The sequence below is a fragment of the Polistes canadensis genome, unplaced genomic scaffold, assembly GCF_001313835.1.
Source record: "Polistes canadensis isolate GaletaPanama2010 unplaced genomic scaffold, ASM131383v1 scaffold_2, whole genome shotgun sequence".
NCBI lineage: Eukaryota > Metazoa > Arthropoda > Insecta > Hymenoptera > Vespidae > Polistes > Polistes canadensis.
In genome coordinates, this window is record NW_014569549.1 from 687,580 (window position 1) to 705,000 (window position 17,421).

At 31.7% G+C, this 17,421-nt stretch overlaps 1 long non-coding RNA gene across 4 annotated transcripts in view; it reads right to left on the bottom strand.

The window, feature by feature from the left end:
* LOC106785002 overlaps positions 1–17,421 on the bottom strand; it is an 86,364-nt gene that overhangs the window by 35,087 nt on the left and 33,856 nt on the right. Inside the window, exons 1-3 of one of the 4 annotated variants that reach the window (XR_001381475.1) lie at positions 16,391–16,588; positions 15,938–16,107; positions 10,359–10,423 (exon numbers count right to left, since the gene is read on the bottom strand). This is a non-coding gene — a long non-coding RNA (uncharacterized LOC106785002). Of the gene's footprint in view, positions 1–10,358; positions 10,424–15,937; positions 16,108–16,378; positions 16,589–17,421 lie in introns of those variants that run through there. The other 3 variants (XR_001381477.1, XR_001381473.1, XR_001381474.1) reach the window with 3 other exon arrangements.

Here is a 17,421-nt window from a genome sequence, read left to right on the forward strand (position 1 = left end):
TTTTTCTTTCAAAGAAACGTTTTTATTAAAGTTTCATCGGAAAGTTGCGCAGCAAATGCCGCGTAGTCGTCGGCTATTGATTCACCCTCATCATCATCTTCTTCTTCTTCTTCTTATCTCCCCCATTGAAAGGGGGGACTCTTTTCCCCCCTCTTTCTTACGAGCTTCCGTTCTAACGTTGATTCAATTCGCAAGAGTCTATTAGATCAAATCCCAGTAATAATGTCAAGTGAAATGCGTTTCTCGTGTATTTACAAATTTTCTTATATCAACTTGTTGTGTTTTATGTTTTAAATACAACGTATAAAAAGGAAGAAAATATAATGATTAATTAGATAAATATATAAGTATTACAAATTGTTATTTATGATATTATAATATTTGTACACACATAAGATAGAAATGAATTAAAGAAGATATTAAATATCTCAAGAGATAATTGTTAAGATCTTCCTTCGATAATATTTTTAAGCCATTCATTTATCAACCTTGATGTTAAAATATACGACTATTTGCTATTTATTTGTTTCTAGACTCGACAAGAAGAAAAAAAGAAAAAAAAAAGGATCTCTAAAATTTAATGATCTCTCATCGTACGTATCCTTCGCTTATCTCTTTCTCTTTTATTTTTTCACTCACTCACTCACTCTCATTCTCTCTTTATCTCTCTCTCTCTCTCTCTCTCTCTCTCTCTCTCTCTCTCTCTCTCTCTCTTTTCATCGCAATAACTTACTTCCATTGGTCCGACTCGTACGAATATTAAATGTTCTCTTTCGACCCGTACGATACTCTTGAGTGCTTCATAAATATGTATATTCGTGTATATAACTAAAAGCGAATCGAATAAAATGCTCCGAGTGTTTTCCTTAACGACCTTCTCAAGAGACGAAGGCCATAAGTTAAGAGAGAAAGAAAGAGAAAGAGAGAGAGAAAGAGAGAGAAAGAGTTGAGGATGATTTTTTTCTTAATTTTTTTTCTAACGTTTTAAGAAATGAAATGAATTTATCGGTCTGTTAAAAATATATATATATATATATTACAGAATATATAAGAATAAAGTAAATAATTGTAATTATATTTGAAATGATTGAACACGTAACTAAAGTTGGGTGAACTTGAATGCGAATTGAGGATCTTTGAAACGCGTATAGGGAAGAGGAAAGATGATGATGAAGAAGAAGAAGAAGAAAGTCTCGATGTATGGGGTTCGTTGAACTCTTTCTCTTTCTCTTTCTTTTTCGTACGCATACACGCATATAAATACGACTGGAAAGTATCGAAAGGGAATCCTCCTTCAAGAAAATTGAAAGTTTCTGTATAAGTTTGTTTTTTTTTTATTTTCTTTTGCCACGACGCGTCACGATTGTATCTCAACACATATAATTTATTAATACAATATATTTATGTTATGTAATATTTTTAATATTAATATAAATTATAATATGTTATATATTAATATAGTATTTGATTAGAAGGAAAAGAAAAAGAATTTAATTCTGATATTTAACAATGTTAAATGAATTAAATATGAGTTCTTAAAGACGAAAGAAATTATTTAAACGTAATTATTACATCAAAAACAAGAAGAAAAATAAAGGATAACATTCGTAAGTAAATCGATAAATCGTCCGATTAATTAAAATTATATATTACATATAAAAACGAAAAAAAAAAAAACAATTATATTATACTGTCGGATAAATTAACAAACTTCTCGTGCTCGCGAATTCGTAAATGAAATTAATTGATTAAAAAAGTATTTAGTCGCAAAACGAAAAAAAAGAAAAAAGTAATTTAGTAAATAAATCTTAAAGAAAAATAAACTAAAAGTAAGCTTGTGAAAACGATTGAACTCTAACGCATCGAAAAAAATATTTCCGTAATTATTAGCGTATTTTTACATTTATCCTTGATAAAAAAAAACAACACAAATCAGATATATGAATATATTATAATAAATTAAAGAATATACGGCGTGTTTAACTTGAAATTGAATTCTCGCGTAAGAAGAAAGCGGGATGGGGGAGTGGAGGGGTGGTAGGGGGGTGTTGGAGTTTTATTCATCCATCCGAAAGGAGAAGTCTCATCACGTAAGGATAATTGAAATTCATTTGAATTCGAAAATTTGTCCCGGATATAGAGGATGGATGAAAGACTCGGGGGCGCGTACCATCATCAACAGTCACAAACCTTGAAAATCGATAATACCCCCGTCGGTGTATAAATCAGAGTAGAAATGGCGCTAAGGCGATGAGCGAAAATGCTACCCCTACCCCCTACCCCCTAATACCCCCTATACCCTCTATACCCCCTTACCACCATGTCCTTTCTTGCTAACACCCTCTACCAACTACTTGCACCCTCTACTAAGTTGCACCCTCTACCAAGTTGAACCCCCCACAACCCCACCCCCAAAAGCCTATATATACTACTACTCTTACTAATCCGTAGCCCTAGGCCTGCATTTCGTATTTGATCCCGTTGCCATAATCTTTCCGCACCATGGCAAATCGCGAAACACCGTTAACGGGATATTGAAACTAATTTCAAACTCGACCTGGTTAATATTATATCGTTATCAAATTCCTGTAATTGTGTTTTTTAATTCTTTTTTGTTTGTTTTTTTTTTTTCTATTACGATCATTTGATTTTCTTTCAAGTTTCGGAGATTTATTAAACTTACTTTTTTTGTTGTTAATTAAATTATATTAGCATAGGTATTAAACCGTATGACGATTTCTAATCAAATTTATGAACCGATATGTAAGGAAGAATTTGTGCATACATATTTTTACTATTTAATAATTTAATTTATATTTAATAATATATTAAATAAAATTTAATATATAAATGTATTTTAGAATTTTGTTAGGATTTAATAAAGTGATGGTAAGTAATGGGTGGTAAAAGTGCACGGTTGTTTTTTTGTTAGTTAGTATAAAACGTCATGTTATATAACACCTTAAATGACAATCGTATTCGACACTCGTCTCAAGACTTAAATCAAAGTCTTTTTGAAAATCTAAAAAAAAAAAATAGAAAATTAATAGTAATTATGTACACTGGTAAACATAATTACCAACGAATCGCATAAGTCGCATAATAATTGTTTGAATCGAAGTTTCTTGCGCGATCGTTATGCCAAATTATTTATTACTTCATCTCTTATGGAGGGGGAAAAAAAAAGTCAACGAAAGAAGTGATACACGACCGATTGGTTGCAGACATACAGATCGAAACTTTCAAAGGCTTTGTATTGTTCTATTTCCATGGCAAAAGGTAGAATAGAAACTAGAACTAAAACCGATACTTTGGGTATATTTTTACCAAGCACGTTTATCTTTTTTCTTTTTTCTTTTTTTTATTATTTTTTACTGGCTTTACTTTCTTCTTTATAAAAAATTGCCTTTCTATCTTTTTCTTTATGATTTCTCTCAATAATAAACGTTCCCAGTTACTTTACCAATACCATTATTTATAACGTTCCGTCAATCAATCAAACTATTCGAGATTTATCATTTGTGTTTTTCAAATGATATTTTTATAAACATATTATTATAACGGATTAAAATGTTACGGATTTGTGTTGAAATATAACGCTTGAATATTTTTAACTTATAGTTCGTCAAAATTAACGGGACAACGGTTTCATGATTTATAAAACAAAAATAAAAAGAGTTTGTAAAAGTTTTGAAATTCGTTGAACAATTAGGAGCTAATGAAATATTAGCGAATCATGATTTAAAATAAAAATAAATACTACGAGAACGAAGGAGGAAGTTTGATGAGACATATAGTCGGGAATGTTTGATATAAAACAGAGTACTTCTTGTATTTGAAAGATTAAACTCCGACGTTCTGAAGGAGCGGTGTTTCTTCAGTCGTATTCTAAAGGAAGAAAAAAAGAAAAAAAAAAAGATTATAAGATAGAAATAAACGAAAGAAAAGTACCAACGAGCATTACTATTTCTTGTATGCCAACGTTGTGTAAGAAGATGCGACCATTGAACACACATTTTGAATATATATATATATTCAAATGATTATTATATTATAAATAAATATTATTGCCTATTGTAGGTAGTTTGTTGTTCGGGAGGATTCCATATATTATTAATTAACGAATTTATCTTAACAATTAGGCCCATAATTATTGTCGATAATTAAATCTAATTTTTGTTAAAAAATTTGGGAATACGAACAATATGACAATCCCACCAACGCAAACAAACAAAATATTTTACACTACCTTGTGTACCTCTCTTTTGGTATCATATGAGTTTTGTATATAACATTTTTCAATATTAAAACAAACAACGAAAAATCTTTAGGTGTACAAGTAATTGATTGGAACCAGCTTGTATATTATACACGAGTAAATAGGTGGTATATCAATTTCTGATTGGATTATTGGTGTATCAATTTCTGATTGGATTATTGGTGTATCAATTTCTGAACAATCTAACAATCGCACAAACGCAACAAAAAATATTTTACAATACCTTGTGTACCTCTCTCTTGGTGCCATATGAGTTATATATATATAACATTTTTCAATATTATAACAAATAACGAAAATATTTAGGTGTACAAATAATTGGTTGGAACCATCCTGTATATTATACACGAGTAAATAGGTGATGTATCGATTTCTGATTGGATGATAGGATGTTACGACATACGATTAGTAACCTCGATCAGCCAAGAAAGACGTTCGTTCATTCGTTCATTCTATGTGTTCTATTGGTACAATAGATTTTGCGGTAATATCAGACTACTATTCTCTGTCTTAGATCTGGAGACTCAAGGAAGGAGTCTCACAACACAACACACAACGTGTTAGTACTCTGTTTCCTCTCACTTCCTCGAGTAACTATTGCCAGCAACCAATCGGATCGCGTTAGGTCAAGCGTGCCGTCGTTACGCAACGAATATAATGATAGAGAAAGTATGAAACTAAAGTATCGTGCTGTGTTAGCTTAATCCGAGTCGTCTGTCCAGTTTGATGTAACGGATACGTACTGGGTTGTCGAACCCAAACACGATACGTTCATCCAAGACCCTAATATATCCCTTTAACAGGATTAGTACATAAACTTTTCATAAACAATTTGATCGTAAGAATTTGAAGCGTTCATATTTTAATCAACCCTCCGTAACTCGTGCAAGTCAAAATTGAATGTTTAATCCGAAAATATATATTATCTAATTAAACTCAAAAGTTAGGATATTATATTAACTTACGGAACAAAATGGAATGCTTAAATCTCTAAAGTAAGTTCACGTGCGATATTAAAAAAGGGGAAATAATTAATTCGTTACTTTCGTTGGGTTGAAGTAAGTTTGTAATCTAACGTTTATAAACAAAAAGAAATACACAAATAATATTTCTTCTCCGCAAATATTATTCTAAATATTATTATAATTTATTATCTCGAAACGCAAGAGTATCTAATAAAATTATTTTAAACCAGTAAAAGAAGATATATATGTATAATAGGTAATAATAATTGTGGTAATTAATTTTGACAGCACGTTATTAAGTGTCAACAAATAGACACATTTTTTTCTTCTCTTTTTTATTACAATTATTTATATTTTATATGCTAATAAAAATTATAAATTGAATTCTATATTTCTCTATTCTTTTTTTTTTTTTTTAAACTCACATTCAATCCACTGTTCTAATTAACCAACAAACACAAAAAAGTCTACATGTATGTACGTATGACCATTGACGAATCAATTCGTAACAGTGTACCGAATGCACGATCTAGGTCAAAAGTATTAAAGATGACCGATGACTCACTGTCGAGACCCATTTAAAGCACGACAGATCTATCTATTTATCTATCCATCCATCCATCTATTCATCTATCTATCTCTTCATCGTACGTAATTTACAATTAATTTCATAACTATTGTTTTACATCAGTAAAATGTCAAATTAAATCATCTCATCGAATAAATTCGTCATTAACAAAATTCCACGCACAAATCCAAACGATAGAAAATCAATTTCGATCGATTTTTTACCCTACTTTTTTTTTTTCTTTTTAAATTCGTCTAACTAAAAATGCGAACGATTGGTATGCAATTATGATAATAATAATAATAATAATAATCAATAAAAAAAAAAGGAAAAGTAGAATTCCCATTAAATTGTATTATCTAGAAAGTGATGGTATTATTATAAAACAACAACGTAGTTTTTTGTTGGGGAAGGGAGGGTGTTAAACATCGATCGATCAATGGCTTTTGCTTCTTTGAGAGAAAGAGAGAGAGAGAGAGAGAGAGAAGAATATTTATTCGAGTCACCGACCCCTGGACACGATCGATCGTCCTATTTCTGTATATTCCGGGCCAATGTCCGTAGATTCGATAAATTTTCATGTTGCATACGAAAGAGAGGAATAATTAATTAACCTAAAACTACCCCCTCCGACTTCCCCGTTCCCATAACTTATGAATAATTACGTTAAACGTTCAATTTTAGCTGGCGCGATACGATTTAACAATAATTATACAAGGACAAGAAAGAAATTCGACTATTTTTTTTACCAAAGAAGAAGAAAACTTTGACTACATATATATATATATATATCTATTTTTTTTTCATTGAAGAAGAAGAAGAAGAATAATAAAGAAACAAACATGAAAGCCAAGACTTTAAGAAAAAAGAAAAAAAAAATAGGTCCAACAAGTCGAGAAAAAGAAAAGAAACCAAATCTACTTCAAAGCAATGAAATTAAATTTAAAGGAATTGCGAGTCGAGTCGAGTTTAGTTTAGTTTAGTTTAGTTTAGTTTAGTTGTGAAGAAGGTATTTTCGCGAGAGTTTTAAGATGAGATAACAAAAAAGTCAATATTTAAATCGTAAAATATTTAAAGAGAATCTCCGAAAAAAATAAGGGCACGCAAAAATTCTAAGTGGCTAATCTAAAATAACGCTAACAACTCAAACTCAACCAAACCAAAAGCGCCCCCGATCAGAATTTCTTCCTATTTAATTCCATACCCCCACCCACCCCCCTTCCCGTTTTTGAATTTAATTTAATCACCCAGGGGCAACACGTGTATTCACATTCATCCTTTTGTCCTAATCCTCTTCTCGGATTACAATTCCTTATACAAATGTGGATTTTACAATATTATATTTTATTTAAAAAAAAAAAAAAAAAAAAAGAGAGATTAATTTAAATCGTATCGAAAATAAGGGAAAACGTTGTCGTCGGAGTTTGTTCGGAAAGGGAAGGGGAAAAAAAAAGAAAAAATTAGAAAAATGAACAGAAAAAGAGATGTGGTCGAGCCAAAGAGAAAGAGAAATAGGGGAAAGAGAGAAGGGGGAAGGAGAAGGAGGGGGAGGGAAGTTTTCGCACGGAATAGAGAGCACGTCGTTCCCACATCACACATCTTTCCGTTCGAAGCTGTTCTGCACGTGGTGTTCAACATCCGCGTGTGTTTCACCGTTTTGTCTGCATAAACAACCAACAAACAACACACAGATGCAACACTAGTTTTTGCTATTAGGTTTTATATATTATACATATTTTTTAAACTTATCCCTGTGAGAAGTTTTGTTTTTAGATACGAATTCTTCGCTACGCATTAATTGGATTAATTTAATTGTGCAGCGTTGAATGCAACGATTGTAATAAAAAATTGATGTGATCGCATTGTCGTTGTCGTTGTTGTTGGAAATGTTTTAACGATTAACAGTATTGTCGGCGTACGAATAGGAAGAGAATATTCTGATAGGAGGACGTGTTAAAATTAATTTTACACTAAATTGTATTTAATTTTGGTAATAATAAAAGTATTAACGAATGTTTATTAATATTTAATAATTTTAAAAAATGTACACTTTTAAACGAACGTGTTATTGTTTCTTTCCCCGCTTAAGGGAAATCGTTGTTCAAACGAAATAAATATTTCGACGGATTAAATATGATTAAAAATATCTTACAATAATTATTAGATAACATATTGTGAATTAAAACGAAAAAATGATTATTCGTTATTTTTGATCATTCCATTGCAAAAATTAAAAAAACAGGTTTATTCTATTACGTAAATCATATCAACACGTTAATCGAATCGTCATTAGAAAATTTCTTCGCACACGTTACCAATGTTACGGAAATTATCTAAAGAAAAAGTTGAATATTTTATGTAATAAAAAAAAGAAGAATAAGAAGAAGAATCAGAAGAAGAAAAAAAAAGAAAGTAAATTCTTTAAGTGAAACGAGTTGTGTGTGATTTCCTTAAAAGAAGAAACCACGATTAAAATTCGTCGATTCTCTAACAACTAACAACAGTGTTAGGCCTATTGTAAGTGAAACTTTGGCCTTTCATTCAAATTTTTCACGAGGAATCGCAGGGAAGGTCTGACGACGATGGGAGAACAAATTTATAAAAAATGAAAAAAAAACGAAAAGAAAAGAAAAGAAGAAAAAGAATCTCTCAAAGTGACACGTGAGAAGATAGCAGATCCATAATCTGAATTGCGAGATATTGTGCACTGTGCCAACTTACGAAACGAAACAAAGATCATTCTTTAGAGAAAAGGTTCTCACATCGGATACGATTAAACTCTCTCTCTCTTTCTCTTTCTGTTTTTTATTTAATTTTTTTTCTTTTTTTACATACATTCCATCACATTTTCAATTGTCCTCGTAAAGAATCGGGAAAACAAGAAATGTTCACGTTGCTAGATAGTACCGTTAGTTTGAACAAAAAAATTCATGTAATCCTAACAAGAACATGTCGAAAACATCACGTTTAAGTCCTTGAACTTTACTAGGTACAATTTTCTTAACCTAAGTCTAACGATCAAGGTCTCGTTTTAAAGATGAAAAACGTTTTCGAGCTTGAATTATTAAATAAACTATTCTTTTTATATAGAAACGTTATATTAATCGTTCTCGAAATAAAATTACTATAAGCCAATTATTTGTTTCTCTTATTTCTTTTTCACAGAATAATTTTTATATAATAAGTATACTCATGAGTACTAATTTAGCAACGAGCAAATAGGAAAAGCAAACACGACTTATCCGACGATTCGGTGAACGAGTAGGTGCCTTTTTTATAAAAATAAGGGGGGATGGAATGGGGGGAGGGAGAGAAAACAACCAAACAAAGAAAGAAAAAGATACAAATAAAAAGTAGATCGCACAAAAGGCAACTCGTTTTCGTAGACCAACCTCTGTACGTGCCCGTTTTGCTGGATCTATTCATTAAAATCTAACGGCGTAAATACGTAGATACATGTGTGTGTATATATATATATACACCGTTATAGTACGTGGTATAACGAACATAAAGTTTTTTTATGGTAAAAAAAAAAAAAAAACATCCAATAAACGTGTTGCTTCTACTCTTCGTTATAAGACATTTTTCGTTTTCCCATTTTTTCTTTTCAATTGAAATTCTCTTTTACTCTGCCAATCGTTCTAACTCTTACCATCTTTTATTTTCTCTCTCTCTCTCTCTCTCTCTCACACACTGATTCTAACCTCAATCTTTTACTTTTTCTGTCTGCTCGTATCTCTGTATCCGTTTCTTTCTTGCAATTGGAACATTTTGTACTGAAAAGCCGTAAGAAAAAAAAGAAATAATTTCCAAAATTTAACATTAACTGTTAACTGTTTAACTTTTATGCCACACGCATAATTAATTGAATGTACGACGAAACAATGTATTTTTTTCAAATTTCTTTTATCGTTGTTACGCCCATGGAACGAAATAAAAATGGCGGCACATTGCGAAGTGTGATTGTAGAATTTTTTTATTGGACATATTTAATGTATAAGTAAATGACCATATTTTCAAGATGTTTTTTCCCCGGCCATTAAGTTCTAGTTTAATAAAATTATGCGCGAATATACGATGCGCAAACAATCGGTAATAAAGAATAAAATTTATATATAAAATAATAAAAAAAGAGAAGAAAGAATATGTGGAAACAATACTAACCTATAAAAGATCTATCGTATTAAAACGTTTTTACGAGAAATTTATTAACGATCGAAGAAACAAAAAGGAGTGTAGAGTAATCGATGAGAGCAAGAATGTTCCCTAATAATAGCTCGTACTCGCTAACTATATTTGCCCGTAGAAGCTATCAAGAAAACATTCGTTTTTAGCGCCATCTTGTAAATCGAGATGCGCATAAAATCGCAACTCTAAAAAGGTTTGTTCGCGTAGATTCAATTTAATGAATAAAATCATGCGAGCCCGATTATTATTATTTAAAATCACGTCTACACCTTTATGAAAATTTTATAAACTTAAATATTCTAATCCCACGAACAAACCTTTTTCTCTTTAATTTAATATAAATAAGAAAATATCTTACTTTTTAACTATAACTCGCAACTGTCGCCACAGGATCCATGATCGAACCTCGGTGTATGAACTCTTCTAAAAAAAATTAAAAAAAACACACAAAAATAAATCTTATAAAAATGATAACGAATGTATTTGACAAAAAAATGTTACGAATTTAAATAATGTTATCATATAAATTAGCATGAAAAAAAGAAATGAGACAAATTATTTAAAAAATTATGCACGATAACATAATCATTGAATAATTATACGAGAAAGAAAAAATCTAATTGCATGGTTAACTTTCTGGTCCCTAGTTAACAAGAAGTAAAGTACGAAGGGATGTGAGGAGGAGGAGGAGGAGGAGGAGAAGGGAGGGGGTGGTTCGAAATGAGGCCCTGGAGGAAATTGGTAAAGCCGGTTGGACATCGATTATGCCAAGGTAGATTAACTTTAGCATCGATTAGGCGAAATGTTAGATCCTGAGAACCCCGATAGGGTATCATTTAATTAAAACTTAAAGGGTTCTTCAAACATACGTCTAAGAAAACGTCAACTACATAACGTTCCTTTTCGTCTCAACAAATATTCTCGAAATTTCGTCAACCGAAAACACGAATTGTTTCATTTGATTCTTTCTTTAGTTATAATGACAATGATATGAACGTAACTAATAAAAATAACATTTTTATTATTTCAAGATAGATGCACGTATACGATACATGCATAAACTTTAGTTTTTTTGCATTTTAGTCTCTCATTGTCAATCTATGTTTCTGCTTTCGTGTAACAGGAGCTGAAAAACACTGAACGTGACCCGCTTAGTTGATGCTATGAATAGTCTACAGAGAACAAGATAGAACAAGAAAAAGAGAGAGAGAGAGAGAGAGAGAGAGAGAGAAAGAAAGAGAGAGGGAACGTGCACGTGGATAGTACGTGAAGTGGCCCATGTACAAACTGTAAAGCACCGAAGAAACGTCAAATAAACAAGCTCAAAGAGAGAGAGAGCAGGTCCAATTTCAAACTTCCGACCGAGTTAAGGATCACTCGAATCGCATGAATGTGAAGAAAATATAAGTGATCTCTTTCGTTAAAGATAACATTTTGCGGTTAAACTTTTCGTTTAAATTACGACGAGATGCACTAAATATTAGACTAATACGATGTAAGGTTTTTTCTTTCTTTTTCTTTTTTTTTTTGTTTCAATACTCAAGTAGAACGAAGTACTTAAATTCTCGAGTCAATAATTGGAGCGAACTGAATTATCGGAAGAAAAAAAAAACTTCTAAGCCGATATAAGGTAAAAAAAGATCAAAAATTATATATTCGACTAAATGAAGAAGCAACGAAAAAAATTGCCTCTTTATTCGGGGTCATCCACGAATTCAAGGATTCACTCTTGTTTTTGGTCTTATTATAATTACAACGAGGGAATGAAAATTGTCACGTTGAAATGAGGGGGAAAAAAAAATGGGAAAAAAAACCTGTTTGCACACACACACACACAACGCATCGTAGAATAAATAATAAAAATTTGCGTGCGTGCAGCATGCGTGCGTATATGTGTAGACGTATGCGTGTGTATGTGTGTATGTTGAGGAAGGGGAAGTAGAAAAAGGAGAAGAAGAAGACTTCTTCCTTTGTTCGTTCGAATCGAAGCGAGCACCTCTGCTAACGACGAAAGGTGAGGCGAGAATAATGGCCCTCGTAAACCGGTTGCAACGTCGTCCTCGAGACGAAGACAGCGAGAGTTCGGCCAATTTTGACTTAACGGTAAACAAATGCTATTACGAAGGTGCGAAGATACATCGAAATCGTGCCAGTTGTCGTCCCCTTTCCATGATCCACCCCCTCCTCATCACTTTTTCTTTTTTTTTTTCAAATGATATCCCAAAAATTCAATCCCTCATCCTCCTGTGCTCCTATTTTGTATCAACAAATTTAAATTTAACGAAATTTACCACCCCCTGCCTCCCCCCCATTTGTTCGGAATTCAAAATTTTAAGTATAAAATCATTATAACGAACTATAAATTATACGATACTCACGAAATGATTAGCCTAAAAAAAAAAAAAACAATTAGGGAACTCGATAATTTTATGTTTTAATACGAAGTGTCGTTTTTTTGTGATATTAAAAAAAAAATAGAAAGAGAAAAAAAACAGTAACGATAATTATTCGTCGGACGTTTGTAATAATTACTGCTGTAACTGTTTGTGAACACTGGTAAAGAAGAAGAAAAAAAATTGAGCAATTTTTAAAAAAAAGAAAAAAAACCAACGAAATGAATGTAGATAAACGCAGAATGCAAATTAAGAATTGAAATACCTGGGCGAATGAAAAAAAAAAAAGGAAAAAAAAAATATAGAAAACATATTTTTATGCAATAACGTTATCTTCGCGATCGTTAAAAAAAAGGATAACAATAATAATTTGTTAGATATTTTTGGTATAGCGCCAAAATAACTGCCACAGAGTTTTTCTTCCCACGCATCATCTTCTTTTGAGAGAAGACGTATGGTATTATATGCGTAGGAGTTCTCGAATCGTTTCTCTTTCATCGTTACGTAACGCACAAATTTCCTAATTCAAGAATAAAAATATTGAACGATGTGAGGGTCACACCACACGCGCGATGACTACATTTTTCTGATTTTATATTACATTAAAAAAGGAATACTATTTTTTACATTTCCTTTTTTTATTTTTTTTTTTAACAATTATAAAACGAAACAAATTTCCTCATAGAAATTAAGACTAATCTTAAAACGACACGCCGACGACGAATACTTGCATCTTTTATCTTTAAAAAAAAAAGAAAAAAAATTTAGAAAACTATTAAAGTATAATAAGAATTTTGAATGAAAAAAATTAAATTACCAGTACTTAGTTTATTCTTTTTGCTTAAACGTGCAATGAAATTTAATATATACGCTTTTTAATACGAATTGTTGTTTTTGTGATATTAAAAATAATAATAAAAAAATAACGATATTTTATAATATTATATATTTATAATAATATGTAATATATGTAACATATATATGAATCTTATCGCGTGTATATTAATTCGTAATTATTATAGCATAATAAATGCAACTATATCAAACTTCTATAATAAAATATTGCTTATTCCAGTTTATATAGAATTATTAGCGATTGATAGAGAAGTCGTAAATACGAGACAGCATCGGATAAATTTATTGGCTTCCTATTTACTATTAGTATGCGTAGATTTACATACGTGAGAGTATTTACAAATTCATGTGCACTCTAGGAAACACGCGTATGCATTGAAACGGGCTACTGATTTTAAGTATACACATGCAATCGGAGCATCAAGCTCAACGTTCCAACGAATATTCTCTCTCTCTCTCTCTCTCTCTCTCTCTCTCTCTCTCTCTTCCTCTCTCTTTCTTTCTGTTTACAAATATTCTGCTTCATGAATATAAACACACGCATACACACACACAGAGACTCTATCTTTTTTTTTTTAAGCCTTTGGTCTTATTTCGTGAAACTTTCATCAATGATAAAAAGCAATTTATAAACAAACGCGATGACACGAAAAAATAACGATTGACGATAAAAAAAAAAGATGAAAAATATATGCACATATATATTTCTTATTAACACATACATAAACCACATGAAAGAAATTTTCTTTTATAAAGAATGCATATATATATATTTGTATACTCTTATTCCGAGATTTGTTAAATTTTTAAGCGTGCTAATTGTACGTTCGAATGCTTACAGGAGTGACCCTTAATTAACGACTATGAAAAAAGAAAAATAAAACAACAACAAAATAAAAAAAAGGGGGATGGGACAAATGACGTCGTGCAATCTAGGTCAGAACGATTCTGGGGCTCTGAATGTGTGTGTGTGTGTGTGTGTGTGTGTCGTGTTTATATGCGCGAGCGCACTTATACGGTTTGTGAGACTTTATAATAAACTGCAAAAATGTTTCTAACAAAATCGTAATAGTTAGTTCAGTAACGTTAGAAATATCGATTATGTTGATGATGAACAAAGTTTTATATAGTCGAGAATCGATTAAATTTATTCAATGTACAATGTTCAATGTTCACGTATACGATTCGATAAGTTTATACAATAAATAATCGAATACTATGAACATCAATTTTGATTAATCGAAACGCATAATACCGATAAGATTTTCTGTTGAAGGGGGGTGGCAGGGGGTGTTGGGCTCGAAAAGTTTGTATCGATTTATATAAATAAGTATATAAAAAAAAAAAACAAATATATTTAATTTCATTTTTATGTGAACATCTATAAGATTATATTATATTTTCTCTAATATTAGATTTAATTTAAAAACAATATAGCAATGAAAATGAATCCTGTATTTTTGATTATTAAAAAAATGCACACAAAAAATAATATTACATTAGATTAACGATATTTAGGCGATGAAAAAAAATAAATCATAAAATTGAAATATAATTAAAAGTGTATATATATACGAATGAATTTTCTTAATAATAAAAAAACAATTGACAATATTATTACATTTTATATTTATTTTATATCAACGACGAATTACGAAATAACTACACACGAATATCTTAATTCAATTTTTATTAATCAACACAAAATGAACTCGCAAAAATACAATCGAAAGAATAAAAACAATACGAAGAGATGGGGATATACATACGTACAAATTATTATACCATGTCAAATTAACGTGTCAATTATTGTAAATAATCCATCCATCCATCCATCCCCGTGGGCGCGCAAAGATTAAGAAAAATAAATAAAATACAATTCACCGTTAACTGATTTATATATTTTCTTATACTTTACAAAAAAGAAGGAAAAAAAGAAAAAAAAAACCATAATCCCGTAAAGAATAATCGTCTTTGACCATAATAATTGTCGTATAGTCATCGAGTAAACGATAGAAAGTGGAGAGCGTTAGAAATGATGAAAGAAATAAAAAAAGGAATAGAAGGAGGAAAAGGGGGACAGGAGGGTAAGAGGAAAGGAGTAGAAGGTGGTGGACGAGGAGGAGGAGTAGGAAGAGGTGGAGGGAAGGGGGAGAATGAAGATCGATCGGCGATCATCGGCCACGCTTTTTTGCATTTCCAATGTCCGAGGAGGTAGTACCAAGCACAACACATAGCAAAAGTGGACGATTCCAATGGTGAACCAAGAGAAAGCTCACATTCGAACGAACGTTCGGAAAGCTGTCGATCTTCTCTCTCTTTCTCACTCCTGTGTGTGCATGTATATGTGTATGTGTGTTTCGAAAAAGAAGGGTGGATCGAATCGAAATGGCATTCGGCCAAACTCTCCCGCGCTCAAACGTACACATTATTAAACCGTCGCCGGTTGTTTATCGCGATTGCTGTCCCAACGCTCATTATCGAGCGGTACGAAAACGCCATTGTTTCGTTGTACGGTCAAAGAATGAAAGAAAGGGACAGGACGAACAAAAAGACAAAGAGAGAGAGAGAGAGAGAGAGAGAGATAGAGAGAGAAAGAAAGGGGGAAGGGTAATACGAAACAAAACAAAAAGAAAGGGTTTAAAAAACAAAGGATCAGAGTAATAATAAAAAGTTGTGTTTTGCTTACCAATTCGTTTGAAGACGCTTGAAAATCGTGTCAGATTTTCCTTGTTTTCCCCTATTTCGAATAATACAACGTTGCGTTTGTAATCCAATATGGCAGTCCTCTATGTTGTACACATGTCAAAACAAATCACCGAACGACGCGACATTTATGGGGCGGCCCTGAGAAAACTCCTAAGTTGAATATATTAGATTTTTCTCTTCTTTCTTATATACTATCCTTCCCTTTCGCTCACTCTCTCTCTCTATATCTCTCTCTTTCTTTCTTTGTACGTGTGTAAGTATGTATGTATGTATATATGTTATGAATTATACCGAGAGAGAGAGAGAGAGAGGGAGAGGGAGAGAAAGAGAGAGAAAGAGAGAGAGAGGGAAAAAATGTACGACGAATTCTAATTGAAATTTTTTTTAATACACAATTAAACAATTAAGGATTTAAATTTACGTTATCGCGCACTTGTGAATATTTCTTCTTTCTTTATTTCTTTATTCCTTCGTAAAACGCGTCGTAATTCTCTATGTGCAAATAATAAGAGACTTGTGTATATGTGTGTAGAAGGAATAAGGAGGGGAAAAAGAAGAGAGGGGAGACACGGTTAAGCGAAACGATACGCGCGCGGCGAACATCCAACGTAGACTGGCACCCGCGCGCTACGGACGCAGGAAGCGGGGTGAAGAGGTGGTCGTCCGTTACGCGGTGGAAGGGGAAGCTTCGTTCGTGCTCTTGCTGGCTACGGTTCGTTGGTGGGGGAAACGCGCGGCGCGTTACCTCGAGTGGTGGGGGGTACAGCAGTTGACAGTGATTCTCAACTATCGATAACTGTTACCTTTTCAACCCCTTTTTCTTTTTCTTTTCCTTAATTGATTCTTTAAATATTATTAACAAATTTCGATGGATTTACTTTTAACTCGTTTAAGAAATAAGACGATAATACGAGAACATATTTTTCTACGAATTGTAAACTTGAATTTAATTGAATTGAATTGTTTTTTACGTACGTTTGTTTGTTCGTTCGTTTTGCGAAATAAATAAGATTATGTTTTTCGTATGAATTATAATATTAATTTGTTTATATACATACTAATGTAATATCTCGGTAATTATAAATTAATAGATAATATATTTATTTTATACATGCGTATATATATATATATATATATATACATAGAAGTAATTGGAGTTTAATTATATAACAATATAAAGATTGTTAATTAAACTGGAATTTAATCGATATGTAGTAAAGCGTAAAAAAAAGTGGTATCGAAATGTAGACGTAATCCAAATACTTTCCTCATTTGCAAATAGCTCTTCTACTCGTACGGTATCGTATCATACCGTGTTTCTTTCATTTCGAAAGGGTTGCACCATTGTAAATGCATCCGTGTAAGAATACCGTGTAGTCGAAGGCAAAACGTATTCCTGCATTTGCTAATGCAGATCCTTATTAGCATCAATTTTAGGAAAAAAGGAAAGACTGGTATTAGTAA